This window comes from Triticum aestivum, chromosome 2A, assembly GCF_018294505.1.
Source record: "Triticum aestivum cultivar Chinese Spring chromosome 2A, IWGSC CS RefSeq v2.1, whole genome shotgun sequence".
NCBI lineage: Eukaryota > Viridiplantae > Streptophyta > Magnoliopsida > Poales > Poaceae > Triticum > Triticum aestivum.
In genome coordinates, this window is record NC_057797.1 from 385,705,866 (window position 1) to 385,729,866 (window position 24,001).

The following is a 24,001-nucleotide window of genomic DNA, read 5'->3' on the forward strand; positions in this document are numbered from 1 at the left end:
CTCCGAGGCTGCCATGTACTCCGCTTCACACGTAGATCCCGCCACGACGCTCTGCTTGCAGCTGCACCAGCTTACTGCTCCACCATTCAACATATACACGTATCCGGTTTGTGACTTAGAGTCATCCAGATCTGAGTCGAAGCTAGCGTCGATGTAACCCTTTACGACGAGCTCTTCGTCTCCTCCATAAACGAGAAACATGTCCTTTGACCTTTTCAGGTACTTCAGGATATTCTTGACCGCTGTCCAGTGTTCCTTGCCGGGATTACTTTGGTATCTTGCTACCAAACTTACGGCAAGGTTTACATCGGGTCTGGTACACAGCATGGCATACATAATAGATCCTATGGCTGAAGCATAGGGGATGACACTCATCTCTTCTTTATCTTTTGCCGTGGTCGGTGACTGAGCTGAGCTCAGTCTCATACCTTGTAACACAGGCAAGAACCCCTTCTTGGACTGATCCATTCTGAATCTCTTCAAAATCTTATCAAGGTATGTGCTTTGTGAAAGACCTATGAGGCGTCTCGATCTATCTCTATAGATCTTGATGCCTAATATATAAGTAGCTTCTCCAAGGTCCTTCATTGAAAAACACTTATTCAAGTAGGCCTTAATGCTGTCCAGAAATTCTATATTATTTCCCATCAGGAGTATGTCATCTACATACAATATGAGAAATGCTACAGAGCTCCCACTCACTTTCTTGTAAACGCAGGCTTCTCCATAAGTCTGCATAAACCCAAACGCTTTGATCATCTCATCAAACCGAATGTTCCAACTCCGAGATGCTTGCACCAGTCCATAAATGGATCGCTGGAGCTTGCATACTTTGTTAGCGTTCCGAGGATCGACAAAACCTTCCGGCTGCATCATATACAGTTCTTCCTTAAGATGCCCGTTAAGGAATGCCGTTTTGACGTCCATCTGCCATATCTCATAATCATAGTATGCGGCGATTGCTAACATGATTCAGACGGACTTCAGCTTCGCTATGGGAGAGAAAGTCTCGTCGTAGTCAATCTTTTGAACCTGTCGATAACCCTTACCGACAAGTCGAGCCTTATAGATGGTAACATTACCATCCGCGTCCGTCTTCTTCTTAAATATCCATTTATTTTCTATCGCTCGCCGATCATCGGGCAAGTCTGTCAAAGTCCATACTTTGTTTTCATACATGGATTCTATCTCGGATTTCATGGCTTCAAGCCATTTGTTGGAATCCGGGCCCGCCATCGCTTCTTCATAGTTCGAAGGTTCATTGTTGTCTAACAACATGATTTCCAGGACAGGGTTGCCGTACCACTCTGGTGCGGAACGTGTCCTAGTGGACCTACGAAGTTCAGCAGTAACTTGATCCGAAGTACCTTGATCATTATCATTGTTTTCCTCTTCAGTTGGTGTGGGCATCACAGGAATGGTTTCCTGTGCTGCGTCACTATCCCGCTCAAGAGGTAGTACTTCATCGAGTTCTACTTTCCTCCCACTTACTTCTTTCGAGAGAAACTCTTTTTCCAGAAAGCATCCATTCTTGGCAACAAAGATCTTGCCTTCGGATCTTAAGTAGAAGGTATACCCTACAGTTTCCTTAGGGTATCCTATGAATACGCATTTTTCCGACTTGGGTTCGAACTTTTCAGGTTGAAGTTTCTTGACATAAGCTTCGCATCCCCAAACTTTTAGAAACGACAGCTTAGGTTTCTTTCCAAACCATAATTCATACGGTGTCGTCTCAACGGATTTAGACGGTGCCCTATTTAAAGTGAATGTAGCTGTCTCTAGAGCGTATCCCCAAAATGATAGCGGTAAATCGGTAAGAGACATCATAGACCGCACCATATCCAATAGAGTGCGATTACGACGTTCGGACACACCGTTTCGCTGAGGTGTTCCAGGCGGCGTGAGCTGTGAAACGATTCCACATTTCTTTAAGTGTGTACCAAATTCGTGACTTAAGTATTCTCCTCCACGATCTGATCGTAAGAATTTTATCTTTCGGTCACGTTGATTCTCCACCTCATTCTGAAATTCCTTGAACTTTTCAAAGGTCTCAGACTTGTGTTTCATTAAGTAGACATACCCATATCTACTCAAGTCATCTGTGAGAGTGAGAACATAACGATATCCTCCGCGAGCCTCAACGCTCATTGGACCGCACACATCGGTATGTATGATTTCCAACAAGTTGGTTGCTCGCTCCATTGTTCCGGAGAACGGAGTCTTGGTCATTTTGCCCAAGAGGCATGGTTCGCACGTGTCAAACGATTCATAATCAAGAGACTCTAAAAGTCCATCGGCATGGAGCTTCTTCATGCGCTTGACACCAATGTGACCAAGGCGGCAGTGCCACAAGTATGTGGGACTATCGTTATCAACTTTAAATCTTTTGGCATCTACACTATGAACATGTGTAATATTACGCTCGAGATTCATTAAGAATAAACCATTGACCATCGGAGCATGACCATAAAACATATCTCTCATATAAATCGAACAACCATTATTCTCAGATTTAAATGAGTAGCCATCTCGTATTAAACGAGATCCAGATACAATGTTCATGCTCAAACTTGGCACTAAATAACAATTATTAAGGTTCAAAACTAATCCTGTAGGTAAATGTAGAGGCAGCGTGCCGACAGCGATCACATCGACTCTGGAACCATTCCCGACGCGCATCGTCACCTCGTCCTTCGCCAGTCTCCGTTTATTCCGCAGCTCCTGCTGTGAGTTACAAATATGAGCAACGGCACCGGTATCAAATACCCAGGAGTTACTACGAGTACTGGTAAGGTACACATCAATTACATGTATATCAAATATACCTTTGGTGTTGCCGGCCTTCTTATCCGCTAAGTATTTGGGGCAGTTCCGCTTCCAGTGACCCTTCCCCTTGCAATAAAAGCACTCAGTCTCAGGCTTGGGTCCATTCTTTGACTTCTTCCCGGTAACTGGCTTACCAGGCGCGGCAACATCTTTGCCGTCCTTCTTGAAGTTCTTCTTACCCTTGCCCTTCTTGAACTTAGTGGTCTTATTGACCATCAACACTTGATGTTCTTTCTTGATTTCAGCCTCTGCTGACTTCAGCATCGAGAACACTTCAGGAATGGTCTTTTCCATTCCCTGCATGTTGTAGTTCATCACAAAGCTCTTGTAGCTTGGTGGGAGCGACTGGAGGATTCTGTCAATGACCGCCTCATCTGGGAGGTTAATGTTCAGCTGGGTCATACGGTTGTGCAACCCAGACATCTTCAGGATGTGCTCACTGACAGAACTGTTCTCCTCCATCTTACAACTGTAGAACTTGTCGGAGACATCATATCTCTCGACCCGGGCATGAGCTTGAAATACTAGTTTCAGCTCTTCGAACATCTCATATGCTCCGTGGTGCTCAAAACGCTTTTGGAGCCCCGGTTCTAAGCTGTAAAGCATGCCGCACTGAACGAGGGAGTAATCATCAGCACGAGACTGCCAAGCATTCATAATGTCTTGGTTCTCTGGGACGGGAGCGTCACCTAGCGGTCCTTCTAGGACATATTGTTTCCTGGCAGCTATGAGGATGATCATCAGGTTCCGGACCCAGTCCGTATAGTTGCTGCCATCATCTTTCAGCTTGGTTTTCTCTAGGAACGCGTTGAAGTTCATGTTGACATTAGCGTTGGCCATTGATCTACAAGACATATTTGCAAAGGTTTTAGACTAAGTTCATGATAATTAAGTTCTAATCAAATTATGAACTCCCACTCAGATTAGACATCCCTTTAGTCATCTAAGTGTTACACGATCCGAGTCGACTAGGCCGTGTCCGATCATCACGTGAGACGGACTAGTCATCGTCGGTGAACATTCTCATGTTGATCGTATCTTCCATACGACTCATGTTCGACCTTTCGGTCTCCGTGTTCCGAGGCCATGTCTGCACATGCTAGGCTCGTCAAGTTAACCCTAAGTGTTTTCGCTGTGTAAAACTGTCTTACACCCGTTGTATGTGAACGTAAGAATCCATCACACCCGATCATCACGTGGTGCTTAGAAACGACGAATTGTAGCAACGGTGCACAGTTAGGGGAGAACACTTCTTGAAATTTTATAAGGGATCATCTTATTTACTACCGTCGTCCTAAGTAAACAAGATGCATAATACATAATAAACATCACATGCAATTATATAGTTGTGACATGATATGGCCAATATCATATAGCTCCATTGATCTTCATCTTCGGGGCTCCATGATCATATTGTCACCGGCTTGACACCATGATCTCCATCATCGTGTCTTCATGAAGTTGTCACGCCAACGACTACTTCTACTTCTATGACTAACGTTTAGCAATAAAGTAAAGTAGTTTACATGACGTTATTCAATGACACGCAGGTCATACAAAAAAAATAATGACAACTCCTATGGCTCCTGCCGGTTGTCATACTCATCGACATGCAAGTCGTGAATCCTATTACAAAGAACATGATCTCATACATCACAATTCATCATTCATCACAACTTCTGGCCATATCACATCACATGATCAATCGCTGCAAAAACAAGTTAGACGTCCTCTAATTGTTGTTGCATCTTTTACGTGGCTGCAATTGGGTTCTAGCAAGAACGTTTTCTTACCTACGAATCACCACAACGTGATTTTGTCAACTTCTATTTACCCTTCATAAGGGCCCTGTTCATCGATTCCGCTCCAACTAAGGTGGGAGAGACAGACACCCGCCAGCCACCTTATGCAACTTGTGCATGTCAGTCGGTGGAACCGGTCTCACGTAAGCGTACGTGTAAGGTTGGTCCGGGCCGCTTCATCCCACAATACCGTTGAGCAAGAAAAGACTAGTAGAGGCAAGTAAGATGACAAAATCCACGCCCACAACAAAGTTGTGTTCTACTCGTGCAAAGAGAACTACGCATAGACCTAGCTCATGATGCCACTGTTGGGGAACGTTGCAGAAAATTAAAATTTTTCCTACGGTTTCACCAAGATCCATCTATGAGTTCATATAAGCAACGAGTCTAGGGAGAGAGTTTGCATCTACATACCACTTGTAGATCGCGTGCGGAAGCTTGCAAGGTGATGATGTAGTCGTACTCGACGTGATCCAAATCACTGATGACCAGCGCCGAACGGACGACACCTCCGCGTTCAACACACGTACGGGACGGGAGACGTCTCCTCCTTCTTGATCCAGCAAGGGGGAAGGAGAGGTTGATGAAGATCCAGCAGCACGACGGCGTGGTGGTGGATGCAGGGCGTCACAGCAGCAGGGCTTCGCCGAGACTACGAGGGAGAGACGTAACGGGGGGAGGTGGAGGCGCCAGGGGCTGGTGTGTGAAGTCCCTCCTCTCCCCCACTATATATAGGGGTGCCAAGGGGGGGCGCCGGCCCTAGTAGATGAGATCTACTAGGGGGGGCGGCGGCCTAGGGGAGGTTTCCCTCCCCCCCAAGGCACCTAGGGGTGCCTTCCACCACTAGGACTCCTCCTAGGGGGAAACCCTAGGCGCATGGGCCTATAGGGGCTGGTGCCCTTGGCCCATGATGGCCAAGGCGCACCCCCTACAGCCCATGTGGCCCCCCGGGACAGGTGGCCCCACCCGGTGGACCCCCGGGACCCTTCCGGTGGTCCCGGTACAATACCGATAACCCCGAAACTTGTCCCGATGCCCGAAATAGCACTTCCTATATATAATTCTTTACCTCCGGACCATTCCGGAACTCCTCGTGACGTCCGGGATCTCATCCGGGACTCCGAACAACATTCGGGTTTCTGCATATACATATCTTCATAACCCTAGCGTCACCGAACCTTAAGTGTGTAGACCCTACGGGTTCGGGAGACATGCAGACATGACCGAGACGCTCTCAGTCAATAACCATCAGCGGGATCTGGATACCCATGATGGCTCCCACATGCTCCTCGATGTTGTCATCGGATGAACCACGATGTCGAGGATTCGATCAAACCCTGTATGCAATTCCCTTTGTCAATCGGTACGTTACTTGCCCGAGACTCGATCGTCGGTATCCCAATACCTTGTTCAGTCTCGTTACCGGCAAGTCACTTTACTCGTACCGTAATGCATGATCCCGTGTCCAACACCTTGGTCACATTGAGCTCATTATGATGATGCATTACCGAGTGGGCCCAGAGATACCTCTCCGTCATACGGAGTGACAAATCCCAGTCTCGATCTGTGTCAACCCAACAGCTACTTTCGGAGATACCTGTAATGCACCTTTATAGTCACCCAGTTACGTTGTGACGTTTGATACACCCAAGGCACTCTTACGGTATCCGGGAGTTACACGATCTCATGGTCGAAGGAAGAGATACTTGACACTTGCAAAGCTCTAGCAAAACGAACTACACGATCTTTTATGCTATGCTTAGGATTGGGTCTTGTCCATCACATCATTCTCCTAATGATGTGATCCCGTTATCAACGACATCCAATGTCCATAGTCAGGAAACCATGACTATCTGTTGACCACAACGAGCTGGTCAACTAGAGGCTTACCAGGGACATAGTGTGGTCTAAGTATTCACACGTGTATTACGATTTCCGGATAATACAGTTATAGCATGAATAAAAGACAATTATCATGAACAATGAAATATAATAATACTTTTATTATTGCCTCTAGGGCATATTTCCAACAGATCTGTGGCTGAAGATCCGTGGTGCGATTTTTACTAGAGTTATAGAAGATATCGGGGCTAGGGTTATTCCCTCAAATCCCCCTTTCCTTCTCGACTCCTCCTCTTCTTTCCTCCACCCGACCGCTCCTTTGCCAACTAGAGCACTTGAGGCCATGCGAAGGACTCCATGATGAAGACAGAGAAGGCAAAGAAGGTTGGGAAAGCCACATCCTCGAGCTCGGGTGCTCCGGCTCGCGGTGCATTGAGGGATTGGATCCCTTCATGCATCTTGGCCAAATGGTTGGAGGGGCTCGCCACAGAGGGGCAAATTCCCGCGGATGGGTGGAGGCGCTCGAAGGCGGGAAAGGTCGCGCCGACACAGCAGGAGGACAAGTGTGTCCTCTTGGTGACCCACATCGAGAGAGGTTTCTTGATGCCCCCTCACCCTTTCTTCTAGGCTTTGTTGGACTACTTTGGGGCGCAGCTCCACCATCTTCCTTGAAATGCTCTTATCTACCTCTCGGCTTTTGTTTTTCTTTACGAAAACTTTCTTGGTTGCCATCCGCATTGGGGTATCTTCAAGCACATATTTGCATGTCGGTCGATGACCGTGAAGAAGGATTCGCCGACTAGTGTGAAGACCCAGGTCACTCAGCTATGCGGAGGTTTAGAGATTCAGCTCAGGGGGCAGTGTCTTCCCTAAGATGAGCTTCCCCAACTCCATCAAGGGATGGCAGGGGACTTTGTTTTACTACAGGGATGTTCCTGGACCCAACAACTAGTCGGGCATTCCCCTGTACTCGATGAGGGAGTCCTGGACTAAGGGGTCCTCTAGTGTTCGACCAATTGGATATGGGCCGGACTGATGGGCCGTGAAGATACGAAGACCGAAGACTTTACCCATGTCCGGATGGGACTCTCCTTGGCATGGAGGGCAAGCTTGGCAATCAACTATGAAGATTCCTTTCTGTGTAAAACCGACCTTGTGTAACCCTAGATCCCTCCTGTGTCTATATAAACTGGAGGGCTAGGTCTGTAGATACCCCCGAATAATCATAGCCAGGCTAGACTTTTAGGGTTTAGCCATTACGATCTCGTGGTAGATCAACTCTTGTAATACTCATATTCATCAAGATCAATCAAGCAGGAAGTAGGGTATTACCTCCATAGAGAGGGCCCGGACCTGGGTAAATATTGTGTCCCCCGTCTCCTGTTACCATCGATCCTAGATGCACAGTTCGAGACCCCCTACCCGAGATCCGCCGGTTTTGACACCGACATTGGTGCTTACATTGAGAGTTCCACTATGCCGTCGAAAGATAGGATTGATGGCTCGCCTTGTTCTCAAGGATAACGTCACCTCCGGAGGAACACTAGCCCTAGGCCAAACCCTCCGGCTGGGCAGCTTCATTATGACCGCCCGTTCGGCCACTAAGCCGACGATGGCTTCTCGAATCATCAAAAATCCCCTTCATGTTGACTCTAAGTACTCCAAGCAAATGGATCTAGCAGAGCTTTTGTCTTTAAACGAGCTCCTAGATCGCATCGCCGCCTTGGGGGTCGCCACGGACTACGATCGGATTGGGCTTAAACCCGACCAGAGAGAACTCCGCCGATCACCCATCAAGTAGCGGTAGTAGAGGAGCAAGACGGCAACTCTTCCTCTATACTAAGGACGAACTACGTTCGGGTCTCCGAACTTGGAGAGCCGGATACCTACCTGCAGGAAGACATGTCCTGTCCTCCGAACACAGAATCGGATGACAAGCCCAAAGAACCAGCTGACATCCCGGAGCCCAATCTATTAATCCGGAGATTCTCCAAACTCCGAATTCCAATTTGGGTCAGGGTTCGGACTTCAATCCACCCACCCATCCAGGCATAAGTGCTCTCAGGGGCATACGACAGCAGTACAAGGAAACGGCCCACCACTGCTGGGCCAGATTCCTCCATGTCAAAGATAAGATTGAAGATTGCGACGACGAAGACGTGATCATAGCGTTTCGCAGCAATTGCACGGATGAAGGAATCCTCAACACCATCAACCGTCGTCGCATATCACGCTTCGCAGACTTGGCAACCATAGTATACAAGTATTGCGCAATGGAAAGCGCCTGGAAAACTCAGGTAGCCCGCTGGGAACCGTCAGTTTCCACCCAATCCCTCGTTCAGGTGAAAAGGATGCACCCTAGTGGCACGCCCGGCCCAATGACAAAGAAGTACAAGCCCATTACGAGACACGGAATGGTTCTAGAGGGATGGCTCGATGGACCATGCAAGCTACACACAACACCGGACACTATATCAACTCACAGCCTTAGAGCATGTTGGATACTCTGGCAGGTGGCCAAGAGTGGCGAGGATATCCTCACCAAAAATAATCCAGAGCAACATCCTCCAGAAGACGGCGACCCCAGAGTACTGACGGTCTTCGAGACTTTCGCTTCAAACAATAAGCATAAAAGGGCACTCGTGACCTTGCCGAAGTCTGCCAAATCGCAGCAACAAACCCTTGGAACGACACAGCCATAACTTTCAATGCCTATGACGAACCAAAAGTCAGGACAATCGGGCACCAGCCGCCTTGGTCCTCAGTCCGATCGTGGACAGCTTTCGGCTCACCAAGGTTCTCATGGACGGCGGCAGCGGACTAAACCTCATTTACGAGGACACACTCAGTAAAATGGAAATAGACAGGAGCCGCATCAAGCAAAGTAGCACAACCTTCTGGGTAATTATTCCTAGTCGGGAGGTGCAATGCGCGGGAAAAATCACCCTCGACGTGGTATTCAGCACACCGGAGAACTATCGGACCAAAGAACTAACCTTCCAAGTGGCCCCTTTCAACAGCGGATATCACGCCTATTGGGGCGAGATGCATTCACACGTTTCCAGGCTATACCTCACTATGGGTATATGAAGCTCAAGATGCCGGGGCCCAACGGCATAATCACTCTTGCTAGTGATCCGGACATAGCACTCTGCACTAAAAACAAAACCACATCACTGGCCCTTGAGGCATTATCCGAAGCCCTGGCGGCCGAAGAATTAACCGCATTACGCTCCATGGTGGATAAGGATGAGGTAATCTTGGACAAACGACCCAAATCCACCTCCTTCAAACCAACAGAAGAAATAGTCAAATTCCAAGTCCATCCAACAGAGCCCAAGAAGACAGCATCTATCGGGGCACAATTAGACCCAACGGTCGACACCGTGCTATGAGAATTTCTGCGTGAAAATTGGGATATATTTTCCTGGCATCCTTCTGATATGCCAGGAATCCCACGCAGATTGGCCGAACACAGCCTCAACATATAGAAGGGATATAAACGGGTCAAACAAACATTGCGGCATTTTTCCGAACCCAAACGTCAAGCGATGGGGGAGGAGCTAGCCAAGATAATAGAGGCCGGATTCATTAGAGAAATAAAACACCCGGACTAGCTAGCAAACTTAGTGATGGTTCCAAAAAAGGATAAATCCTGGCGCCTGTGCATTGATTTCAAAGACCTCAATAAGGCCTGCCCTAAGGATCCCTCCCCCCTGTAACACCCACGATGCGGCTATATCTCCCACGTGTCGGAGCACGACTTAGAGGCATAACCGCATTGTAGGCATGTCGCAAGAGGGGTAATCTTTACACATCCCATGTACTGAATAAGAAAGAGATAAAGAGTTGGCTTACAATCGCCACTTCACACAATACATAGGAATAGCATTACAACATCCAGAATACAAACAAGGTCCGACTACGGAACCAAAATAAAAGAAGACTACCCCTAATGCAAAAGATCCCCGATTGCCCTGACTGGGCTCCACTACTGATCAACTGGAAACGAAACAACACAATGAACGTGATCTTCATCGAGCTCCTCCTTGAGCTCGGTTGCGTCACCTGCACGGTATCATCGGCACCTGCAACTAGTTTTGGAAGTAATCTGTGAGTCACGGGGACTCATCAATCTCACACCCTCGCGATCAAGACTATTTAAGCTTATGGGTAGGGAAAAGGTATGAGGTGGAGCTGCAGCAAGCATTAGCATATATGGTGGCTAACTTACGCAAATGAGAGCGAGAAGAGAAGCAAAGCACGTTCGTGAACTAGAAGTGATCAAGAAGTGATCCTGAAACTACTTACGTTCAAGCATAACTCCAACACCGTGTTCACTTCCCGGACTCCGCCGGAAAGAGACCATCACGGCTACACACACGGTTGGTGCATTTTAATTAAGTTAAGTGTCAAGTTCTCTACAACCAGACATTACCAAATTCCCATTTGCCCATAACCGCGGGCATGGCTTTCGAAAGTTCAAAACCCTGTAGGGGTGTCCCAACTTAGCCCATCACAAGCTCTCACGGTCAATGAAGGATATTCCTTCTCCGAGGAAGACCCGATCAGACTCGGAATCCCGGTTACAAGACATTTCGACAATGGTAAAACAAGACCAGCAAAGCCGCCCGATGTGCCGACATCCTGATAGGAGCTGCACATATCTCGTTCTCAGGGCAACACCGGATAGGTCAAGCTACGAGTAAAACCAACCCTCAAGTTTCCCCGAGGTGGCCCCGCAGGCTGCCCATTTCGGACCAACACTTAGAGAAGCACTGGCCCCGGGGGGGGGGGGGGGGTTAAAATAAAGATGACCCTTGAGTCTACAGAACCCAAGGGAAGGTGATAGGTTGTTAGTGCAAATGGTAAAACCAAGGTTGGGACTTGCTGGAGGAGTTTTATTCAAGGTGAACTGTCAAGGGGTTCCCATTATAACCCAACCGTGTAAGGAACACAAAATCAAGGAACATAACACCGGTATGACAGAAACTAGGGCGGCAAGAGTGGAACAAAACACCAGGCATAAGGCCGAGCCTTCCACCATTTACCAAGTATATAGATGCATTAAGTAAATAAGATATATTGTGATATCCCAACAAATATCCATGTTCCAACATGGAACAAACTCCAATCTTCACGTGTAACTAACAACGCTATAAGAGGGGCTGAGCGAAGCGGTAACATAGCCAAACAACGGTTTGCTAGGACAAGGTGGGATAGAGGCTTGACATGCTAATATGGGAGGCATGATATAGCAAGTGGTAGGTATCGCGTCATAGGCATAGCAATAGAGCGAGCAACTAGCAAGCAAAGATAGAAGTGATTTCGAGGGTATGGTCATCTTGCATGCAAAGTTCTCCGAGTTGAAGTAAGCTTGATCCTCATAAACGTACTCAACGGGTTCCTCATAAACGTACCCAAGGCAAGAACACAGGCAAAGGAAACAACAATCAACCACGGTGCAATGCGCAAGCAACATGATGAAAAACATGGCATGATATACGGGATGTGATATGTAATGCATATGCATGCTCCGGAAGGAAAATATTGAACCAGGCCTCAACTTGGAAAACCAAGAGTGTCGCTGGAAAGATGAGTTGATTTCGGTCGAAATCGAAATAAAGATCACCGGAACCGGATGCACGGTTTGCAAATGGCAAGCAAAACAATAATGGCACAAAACTGCGATTAACAGCACGATGCCATCTAAATGCATTAAGAAAAATAAGCTACTGCACTCTAACATAGCAACAAAGCACATGGAAGTGATCCACTCAAGATGCTTGACAAAAGATGAACACTGAGCTACGGCTAAATCACATAATAGCAGGTTCAAACAAGCATGGAAAAAGTGCAAAAGATAACAACATCACAGACTTGGTGAAAATAACAACATGCCAGGAATTAACATCAGGAAGCAATGTTTAGAGCAAGATAACAACATGCTACAGGAACATATCATGGCAAAGCAAGGCATGGAATGAATCTACTCAAAGCATATAACAAAAGTCCCTTACTGACCATAAGCCAAAAAGGATCAGAAGATATGATGGCACCCATGTAAACATAGCAAGTTTCGTTATCAGATTCAGACTTAGCAGAAAACTGGACATGGCATGAACAGAATTACGTAGGCATGTTTACGAGCTCGATGCACTCACCACAAGGCATTGCATGACAAACTAAGCATACACCCAGCAAGAAGACATGATGAAGAAGGTAAACATGGCAAGAACAATCTCATAGCATGCATGGATCAACTACAACAACCTTGGCAAAATTGGTTAACATGTAGACAATCTGCGAGGAACATTTTATAGCAAAAGTATAGCAATATTGGGTCATGCTAGGGTACTCCATAATTGCAAACAAAGACATGGATGGATAGAGCATAACAATATCTCCAAATCATCCTTACTGAACATGCTCAAAAGAGGCATGGATCCCCCTATAGCAGCATGAATACATGGCATAAAAATAACAGCAGAGCAGAGACTTGGTGAAATTCTAAGTCTCTGAAATCAACAACATCACGAGAGCTACTTTCCATGCTTGTGATAGTCACCACATTGATCACGAAAATACATGGCATACACCCCTGTAAAGATGGCATGGCATAGCCCAAAACACATGTAGAGCTCATGTTCATATGAGGCACACAATAATCATGGCAAAAATGACAAATGTCCATAATCTGTTAAGAAACAGACACTAACATTACATAGCACTCTTGCAACAGCATTTAGGACATCAAGATGAACTCAAATGAACATCGTGGAATGGAATGAAATGAAGACGAACAATTTGATATGCTACACGCAAAAAACGGAGCTACGGATGAGAAGTTATGATGCAACGAACAGGGCTAGAAAATATGCAGATCTAGGGACTTAGTCAAAATATCACCTCCGCGAAAAGTCAACGCAGGACGGAACGGTTCCGGGACGAGTGGATCCGGTTCATGGGACGGTGGCGTTTGGATCGGGGGATTGGTGGATCTGATCCAATCTTCGGGATCTCGCCGGAGTACATCGTCGAAGAAGACGAGGAAGGAGGCCAGAGGTGAAGAAGTCGCCGGAGTGGGGGCCGGCCGGATCCGTGGCGGTGACCGGCGACCGAGGAGATGGGGTGGCGAGGTCGTCGTCGGAGTGCGGAGCTCCATGTGCGGCGTGGCGCAAGGCGGCGATGCGGCGAGAGGCGTCGTGGTGGCGGCGGGCGGCGCTTGCGCCGGCGGCGAGGGCGTGGTTCGCCAGTGGGCGGCGGTGCGCGAGCGGCGTGGCGAGGGAGAGGCGGGGGCGCAGGGAAGGGCGCTCGGGCGGCGGCGGCCGGGCCAGGCCGGCCGGATTTGGGCCCGCAGGGCCTAGCGTGGTGAAGGAGTGAAGGAAATATGCCCTAGAGGCAATAATAAAGTTATTATTTATTTCCTCATTTCATGATAAATGTTTATTATTCATGCTAGAATTGTATTAACCGGAAACATGATACATGTGTGAATACATAGACAAACATATAGTCACTAGTATGCCTCTACTTGACTAGCTCATTAATCAAAGATGGTTATGTTTCCTAACCATTGACATGTGTTGTCATTTGATTAATGGGATCACATCATTAGGAGAATGAGGTGATTGACATGACCCATCCCGTTAGCTTAGCACTTGATCATTTAGTATTCTGCTATTGCTTCCTTCATGACTTATACATGTTCCTGTAACTATGAGAATTGTGTAACTCCCGTTTACTGGAGGAACACTTTGGGTACTACCAAACGTCACAACGTAACTGGGTGATTATAAAGGAGTACTACAGGTGTCTCCGAAGGTACATGTTGAGTTAGCATAATTCGAGATTAGGTTTTGTCACTCCGATTGTCGGAGAGGTATCTCTGGGCCCTCTCGGCAATGCTCATCACCTAAGCCTTGCAAGCATGTAACTAATGAGTTAGTTATAAGATGAAGTATTACAGAACGAGTAAAGAGACTTGTCGATAACGAGATTGAACTAGGTATTGGATACCGACGATCGAATCTCGGACAAGTAACATACCAATGACAAAGGGAACAACGTATGTTGTTATGCGGTTTGACCGATAAAGATTTTCGTAGAATATGTAGGAACCAATATGGGCATCCAGGTCCCGCTATTGGTTATTGACCAGAGATGTGTCTCAGTCATGTCTACATCGTTCTCGAACCGTAGGGTCCGCACGCTTAAGGTTTCGATGACAGTTATATTATGAGTTTATGTATTTTGATGTACCGAAGGTTGTTCGGAGTCCCGGATATGATTGCGGACATGACGAGGAGTCTCGAAATGGTCGAGACATAAAGATTGATATATTGGACGGATATATTTGGACACCGGAAAGGTTCCGGAGAAGTTTGGAGCCCCGGGAGGTTACCGGAACCCCCCGGGAGGTATATGGGCCTTATTGGGCCCATGTAGGAAGAAGAGAGAAGGAGCAAGGGAGGGGGGCGCGCCCCCCCAAGCCCAATCCGAATTGGGGAGGGGGGCCGGCCCCCCCTTTCCTTTCTCCTTCCCCTCTTCCTATTACTACTACTAGTACTACTTCCTAATACTAGTACTCTTTCCTTCCCCCTCCAAATAAGATAAGGAAAAGAGAGGGAAACCTACTTGGAGTAGGTTTCCCCCTCCTCATGGCGCGCCCCCCTAGGGCCGGCCACCTCCTCCCTCCCTCCTTTATATACGGGGGTAGGGGGGCACCCTAGAACACACAAGTTGATCATTGATCGTTCCTTAGCCGTGTGCGGTGCCCCCCTCCATGATATTACACCTCGGTCATATTGTAGCGGTGCTTAGGCGAAGCCCTGCAACAGGAGAACATCAAGATCGTCACCACGCTGTCGTGCTGACGGAACTTCCCCTCGGCACCTCTGCTGGATCGGAGATCGAGGGTGCGTCATCGAGCTGTACGCGTGTCAAGAACTCGGAGGTGCCGGAGTAACGGTACTTGGATCGGTTGAACCGGAGGACGTACGACTACTTCCTCTATGTTGCGTCAACGCTTCCGCTTCGGTCTACGAGGGTACGCAGACAACACTCTCCCCTCGTTGCTATATCATCACCATGATCTTGCATGTGCGTAGGAAATTTTTTGAAATTACTACGTTCCCCAACAGTGGCATCCGAGCCTAGGTTTTATGCGTTGATGTTATATGCACGAGTAGAACACAAGTGAGTTGTGGACGATATAAGTCATACTGCCTACCAGCATGTCATACTTTGGTTCAGCGGTATTGTGAAATGAAGCGGCCCGGACCGACATTACGCGTACGCTTACGCGAGACTGGTTTCACCGTTACGAGCACTCGTGCTTAAAGGTGGCTGGCGGGTGTCTGTCTCTCTCACTTTAGTTGAACCGAGTGTGGCTACGCCCGGTCCTTGTGAAGGTTAAAATGGAGTCTATTTGACAAACTATCATTGTGGTTTTGATACGTAGGTGAGATTGGTTCTTGCTTAAGCCCGTAGCAGCCACGTAAAATTTGCAACAACAAAGTAGAGGACGTCTAACTTGTTTTTGCAGGGCATGTTGTGATGTGATAAGGCCAAGACATGATGCTATATTTTATTGTATGAGATGATCATGTTTTGTAACCGAAGTTATTGGCAACTGGCAGGAGCCATATGGTTGTCGCTTTATTGTATGAAATGCAAACGCCCTGTAATTGCTTTACTTTATCTCTAAGCGGTAGCGATAGTCGTAGAAGCAATAGATGGCGTAACAACAACGATGCTATGATGGAGATCAAGGTGTCGCGCCGGTGACGATGGTGATCACGACGGTGCTTCGAAGATGGAGATCACAAGCACAAGATGATGATGGCCATATCATATCACTTATATTGATTGCATGTGATGTTTATCCTTTTTGCATCTTATCTTGCTTTGTTTGACGGTAGCATTTTAAGATGATCTCTCACTAATTATCAAGAAGTGTTCTCCCTGAGTATGCACCGTTGCAAAAGTTCTTCGTGCTGAGACACCACGTGATGATCGGGTGTGATAGGCTCTACGTTCAAATACAACGGGTGCAAAACAGTTGCACACGCGGAATACTCAGGTTATACTTGACGAGCCTAGCATATACAGATATGGCCTCGGAACACGGGGACCGAAAGGTCGAGCGTGAATCATATAGTAGATATGATCAACATAGAGATGTTCACCATTGAAACTACTCCATCTCACGTGATGATCGGACATGGTTTAGTTGATTTGGATCACGTAATCACTTAGATGACTAGAGAGATGTCTGTCTAAGTTGGCGTTCTTTAGTAATATGATTAATTGAACTTAAATTTATCATGAACTTAGTACCTGATAGTATTTTGCTTGTCTATGTTTGTATGTAGATAGATGGCTCGTGCTATTGTTCCGTTGAATTTTAATGCGTTCCTTGAGAAAGCAAAGTTGAAAGATGATGGTAGCAATTACACGGACTGGGTCCGTAACCTGAGGATTATCCTCATTGCTGCACAGAAGAGTTACGTCCTGGAAGCACCGCTGGGTGCCAGGCCTGCTGCTGATGCAACTGACGACGTTAAGAACGTCTGGCAGAGCAAAGCTGATGACTACTCTATAGTTCAGTGTGGCATGCTTTACGGCTTAGAACCGGGTCTTCAACGACGTTTTGAACGTCATGGGGCATATGAGATGTTCCAGGAGTTGAAGTTAATATTTCAAGCAAATGCCCGGATTGAGAGATATGAAGTCTCCAATAAGTTCTACAGCTGCAAGATGGAGGAGAATAGTTCTGTCAGTGAGCATATACTCAAAATGTCTGGGTATAATAATCACTTGATTCAACTGGGAGTTAATCTTCCGGATGATAGCTTCATTGACAGAATTCTCCAATCACTGCCACCAAGCTACAAGAGCTTTGTGATGAACTATAATATGCAAGGGATGAACAAGACTATTCCCGAGCTCTTCGCGATGCTGAAAGCCGTGGAGGTAGAAATCAAAAAGGAGCATCAAGTGTTGATGGTCAACAAGACCACTGGTTTCAAGAAAAGGGGCAAAGGGAAGAAGAAGGGGAACTTCAAAAGGAACGGCAAACAAGTTGCTGCTCAAGTGAAGAAACCCAAGTCTGGACCTAAGCCTGAAACTGAGTGCTTCTACTGCAAGCAGACTAGACACTGGAAGCGGAACTGCCCCAAGTATTTGGTGGATAAGAAGGATGGCAAAATGAACAAAGGTATATGTGATATACATGTTATTGATGTGTACCTTACTAATGCTCGTAGTAGCACCTGGGTATTTGATACTGGTTCTGTTGCTAACATTTGCAACTCGAAACAGGGACTACGGATTAAGCGAAGATTAGCTAAGAACGAGGTGACGATGCGCGTTGGAAATGGTTCCAAAGTCGATGTGATCGCGGTTGGCACGCTACCTCTACATCTACCATCGGGGTTAGTTTTAGACCTGAATAATTGTTATTTGGTGCCTGCGTTGAGCATGAACATTATATCTGGATCTTGTTTGATGCGAGACGGTTATTCATTTAAATCAGAGAATAATGGTTGTTCTATTTATATGAGTAATATCTTTTATGGTCATGCACCCTTGAAGAGTGGTCTATTTTTATTAAATCTCGATAGTAGTGATACACATATTCATAATGTTGAAGCCAAAAGATGCAGAGTTGATAATGATAGTGCAACATATTTGTGGCACTGCCGTTTAGGTCATATCGGTGTGAAACGCATGAAGAAACTCCATACTGATGGACTTCTGGAATCACTTGATTATGAATCACTTGGTACTTGTGAACCGTGCCTCATGGGCAAGATGACCAAAACACCGTTCTCCGGATCTATGGAGAGAGCAACAGATTTGTTGGAAATCATACATACAGATGTATGTGGTCCGATGAATGTTGAGGCTCGTGGCGGATATCGTTATTTCCTCACCTTCACAGATGATTTGAGCAGATATGGGTATATCTACTTGATGAAGCACAAGTCTGAAACATTTGAAAAGTTCAAAGAATTTCAGAGTGAAGTAGAAAATCATCGTAACAAGAAAATAAAGTTTCTATGATCTGATCGTGGAGGAGAATATTTGAGTTACGAGTTTGGTTTACATTTGAAACAATGTGGAATAGTTTCGCAACTCACGCCACCTGGAACACCACAGCGAAATGGTGTGTCCGAACGTCGTAATCGTACTTTACTTGATATGGTGTGATCTATGATGTCTCTTACCGATTTACCGCTATCGTTTTGGGGTTATGCTTTAGAGACGGTCGCATTCACGTTAAATAGGGCACCATCAAAATCCGTTGAGACGACGCCTTATGAACTGTGGTTTGGCAAGAAACCAAAGTTGTCGTTTCTCAAAGTTTGGGGCTGCAATGCTTATGTGAAGAAACTTCAACCAGATAAGCTCGAACCCAAATCGAAGAAATGTGTCTTCATAGGATACCCAAAGGAGACAATTGGGTACACCTTCTATCACAGATCTGAAGGCAAGATTTTCGTTGCTAAAATCGGATCCTTTCTAGAGAAGGAGTTTCTCTCGAAAGAAGTGAGTGGGAGGAAAGTAGAACTTGATGAGATAACTGTATCTACTCCCTTATTGGAAAGTAGTTCATCACAAGATCCGGTTCCTGTGACAACTACACCAATTAGTGAGGAAGCTAATGATATTGATCATGAAACTTCAGATCAAGTTTCTACTGAACCTCGTAGGTCTACCAGAGTAAGATCCGCACCAGAGTGGTACGGAAATCCTATTCTAGAAGTCATGTTACTAGACCATGATGAACCTATGAACTATGAGGAAGCGATGATGAGCCCAGATTCCGCAAAATGGCTAGAGGCCATGAAATCTGAGATAGGATCCATGTATGAAAACAAAGTATGGACTTTGGTTGACTTGCCCGATGATCGGCAAGCCATTGAGAATAAATGGATCTTTAAGAAGAAGACTGACGCTGATGGTAATGTTACTGTCTACAAAGCTCGACTTGTTGCAAAAGGTTTTCGACAAGTTCAAGGGGTTGACTATGATGAGACTTTCTCACCCGTAGCGATGCTTAAGTCTGTCTGAATCATGTTGGCTATTGCTGGATTTCATGATTATGAAATTTGGCAAATGGATGTCAAGAGTGCATTCTTGAATGGATTTCTAGAAGAAGAGTTGTATATGATGCAACCTGAAGGTTTTGTTGATCCAAAAAGTGCTGACAAAGTGTGCAAGCTCCAACGTTCCATTTATGGACTGGTGCAAGCATCTCGGAGTTGGAATAAACGTTTTGATAGTGTGATCAAAGCATATGGTTTTATACAGACTTTTGGAGAAGCCTGTATTTACAAGAAAGTGAGTGGGAGCTCTGTAGCATTTCTAGTTTTATATGTTGATGACATATTATTAATTGGAAATGATATAGAATTTCTGGATAGCATAAAGGGATACTTGAATAAAAGTTTTTCTATGAAAGACCTCGGTGAAGCTGCTTACATATTGGGCATCAAGATCTATAGAGATAGATCAAGACGCTTAATAGGACTTTCACAAAGTACATACCTTGACAAAATTTTGAAAAAGTTCAAAATGGATCAGGCAAAGAAAGGATTCTTGCCTGTGCTACAAGGTGTAAAGTTGAGTCAAACTCAATGCCCGACCACAGCAGAAGATAGAGAGAAAATGAAAGATGTTCCCTATGCTTCAGCCATAGGCTCTATCATGTATGCAATGCTGTGTACCAGACCTGACGTATGCTTCGCAATAAGCTTGGCAGGTAGGTACCAAAGTAATCCAGGAGTGGATCACTGGACAGCGGTCAAGAACATCCTGAAATACCTGAAAAGGACTAAGGATATGTTTCTCGTATATGGAGGTGACAAAGAGCTAGTCGTAAATGGTTACGTCGATGCAAGCTTTGACACTGATCCGGACGATTCTAAATCGCAGACCGGATACATGTTTTTATTAAACGGTGGAGCTGTAAGTTGGTGCAGTTCTAAACAAAGCGTCGTGGCGGGATCTACATGTGAAGCGGAGTACATAGCTGCTTCTGAAGCAGCAAATGAAGGAGTCTGGACGAAGGAGTTCATTTCCGATCTAGGTGTCATACCTAGTGCATCGGGACCAATGAAGATCTTCTGTGACAATACTGGTGCAATTGCCTTGGCAAAGGAATCCAGATTTCACAAGAGGACCAAGCACATCAAGAGACGCTTCAATTCCATTCGGGATCAAGTCCAAGTGGGAGACATAGAGATTTGCAAGATACATACGGATCTGAATGTTGCAGACCCGTTGACTAAGCCTCTCTCACGAGCAAAACATGATCAGCACCAAGACTCCATGGGTATTAGAATCATTACTATGTAATCTAGATTATTGACTCTAGTGCAAGTGGGAGACTGAAGGAAATATGCCCTAGAGGCAATAATAAAGTTATTATTTATTTCCTCATTTCATGATAAATGTTTATTATTCATGCTAGAATTGTATTAACCGGAAACATGATACATGTGTGAATACATAGACAAACATATAGTCACTAGTATGCCTCTACTTGACTAGCTCATTAATCAAAGATGGTTATGTTTCCTAACCATTGACATGTGTTGTCATTTGATTAATGGGATCACATCATTAGGAGAATGAGGTGATTGACATGACCCATCCCGTTAGCTTAGCACTTGATCGTTTAGTATTCTGCTATTGCTTCCTTCATGACTTATACATGTTCCTGTAACTATGAGAATTGTGTAACTCCCGTTTACCGGAGGAACACTTTGGGTACTACCAAACGTCACAACGTAACTGGGTGATTATAAAGGAGTACTACAGGTGTCTCCGAAGGTACATGTTGAGTTAGCATAATTCGAGATTAGGTTTTGTCACTCCGATTGTCGGAGAGGTATCTCTGGGCCCTCTCGGCAATGCTCATCACCTAAGCCTTGCAAGCATGTAACTAATGAGTTAGTTATAAGATGAAGTATTACAGAACGAGTAAAGAGACTTGTCGATAACGAGATTGAACTAGGTATTGGATACCGACGATCGAATCTCAGACAAGTAACATACCGATGACAAAGGGAACAACGTATGTTGTTATGCGGTTTGACCGATAAAGATTTTCGTAGAATATGTAGGAACCAATATGGGCATCCAGGTCCCGCTATTGGTTATTGACCAGAGATGTGTCTCAGTCATGTCTACATCGTTCTCGAACCGTAGGGTCCGCACGCTTAAGGTTTCGATGACAGTTATATTATGAGTTTATGTATTTTGATGTACCGAAGGTTGTTCGGAGTCCCGGATATGATTGCGGACATGACGAGGAGTCTCGAAATGGTCGAGACATAAAGATTGATATATTGGACGGATATATCTGGACACCGGAAAGGTTCCGGAGAAGTTTGGAGCCCCGGGAGGTTACCGGAACCCCCCGGGAGGTATATGGGCCTTATTGGGCCCATGTAGGAAGAAGAGAGAAGGAGCAAGGGAGAGGGGCGCGCCCCCCCAAGCCCAATCCGAATTGGGGAGGGGGGCCGGCCCCCCCTTTCCTTTCTCCTTCCCCTCTTCCTATTACTACTACTAGTACTACTTCCTAATACTAGTACTCTTTCCTTCCCCCTCCAAATAAGATAAGGAAAAGAGAGGGAAACCTACTTGGAGTAGGTTTCCCCCTCCTCATGGCGCGCCCCCCCTAGGGCCGGCCACCTCCTCCCTCCCTCCTTTATATACAGGGGTAGGGGGCACCCTAGAACACACAAGTTGATCATTGATCGTTCCTTAGCCGTGTGCGGTGCCCCCCTCCACGATATTACACCTCGGTCATATTGTAGCGGTGCTTAGGCGAAGCCCTGCAACAGGAGAACATCAAGATCGTCACCACGCCATCGTGCTGACGGAACTTCCCCTCGGCACCTCTGCTGGATCGGAGATCGAGGGTGCGTCATCGAGATGTACGCGTGTCAAGAACTCGGAGGTGCCGGAGTAACGGTACTTGGATCGGTTGAACTGGAGGACGTACGACTACTTCCTCTACGTTGCGTCAACGCTTCCGCTTCGGTCTACGAGGGTACGTAGACAACACTCTCCCCTCGTTGCTATATCATCACCATGATCTTGCATGTGCGTAGGAAATTTTTTGAAATTACTACGTTCCCCAACAAGGAGAGCCGACGGTGGCGACATGGCGCGCCGTGAGTGGAGGAGGGAGGCGGTGCGCTGACGTGGCGGCCCCTGGTTGGCCGGAGTGAGGTGGCTGGATGGGGTGGACGCATCCGGCGTGGACGGACATGTCCGGCGGCGCGGAGGGAGTTGGATCTAGGGTTTGTACTGCGCGAAATTTCGAGGGGAGTCACATATATATAGGTAGAGGGAGCTAGGAGAGTCCAAATGAGGTGCGGTTTTCGGCCACGCGATCGTTATCGAACGACCGAGAGGATGAAGGAGGTTTGGATGGGTTTTGGGCCACTTTGAAGAGGTGTTGGGCTGCAACACACACGAGGCCTTTACGGTTCCTCAGTTAACCGTTAGAGTATCAAACGGACTCCAAATGGCACGAAATTTGGCAGGCGGTCTACCGGTAGTGAACCAAGGCCGCTTGGAAAATCTCGGTCCAATCCGAGAATGTTTAACACCCGCACACGAAAAGAGGCAAACGGAGGGCGCCGGAGGACATAGGAGCGCCGGATTGCAAAACGGACAATGGGGAAAATGCTCGGATGCATGAGAGGATCACGTATGCAAATGCGATGCACATGATGATATGATATGAAATGCATGACACGCAAACAAATGACGAGGCAACAACAGCAAATAACTGGAAGACCTAGCGCAACGGTCTCGGGGCGTTACAACACTCCACCACTACGAGAGGATCTTGTCCCGAGATCTAGAATGGCACCGGAGGGAAAAGAAGAGGAAGATAAGCGGTAAAACTAAGTTGCTTCTTTGACAAATGAGTGAAACCAAAGAACCTTGAAAAGTTGAACAACTTCGACAAAAGAATACAATGGAGATGAACGAAGTTGAAAACACTCCGTTAGAAAAAAGGAACAAGGAAGAACAAATTCGGGCAGCACTCCGGCTGAAAAGAGATGCAAGACTTGATAAGTTGAAAAGAACTTGAGCAGAGGGCAGAACACTCCGGTTAAATGGATAAGCACGAAAAGAACACGATCCTCACCATTCGAGATGATGAGAGGAGAGAGGAACAACACAATGCCTCCGGAAGAAATGAAAGAATGGAATAGCACGAATGGAGGGAAACAAATCTTGGGAGAGCATGCTTACAACAAATGCTACAACGGAGTTGTTGGATTAACGAAAACGAAAGGATGAGCTTGTTGTGGGCTTATGGAGAACATCTCAAAACTATGAGGTGAAATTCTGCCACTAATGGAAACAATTGCTTGCTTGAGAGCGACGGAGAGATGAAAACATCTTTCATCGTGAGAATAGGAGGAACTTGGATCATCGATAAACACCATAAATAGCAACATTCCCAATGGAAGGCTTTAGGTGAAATCTATACC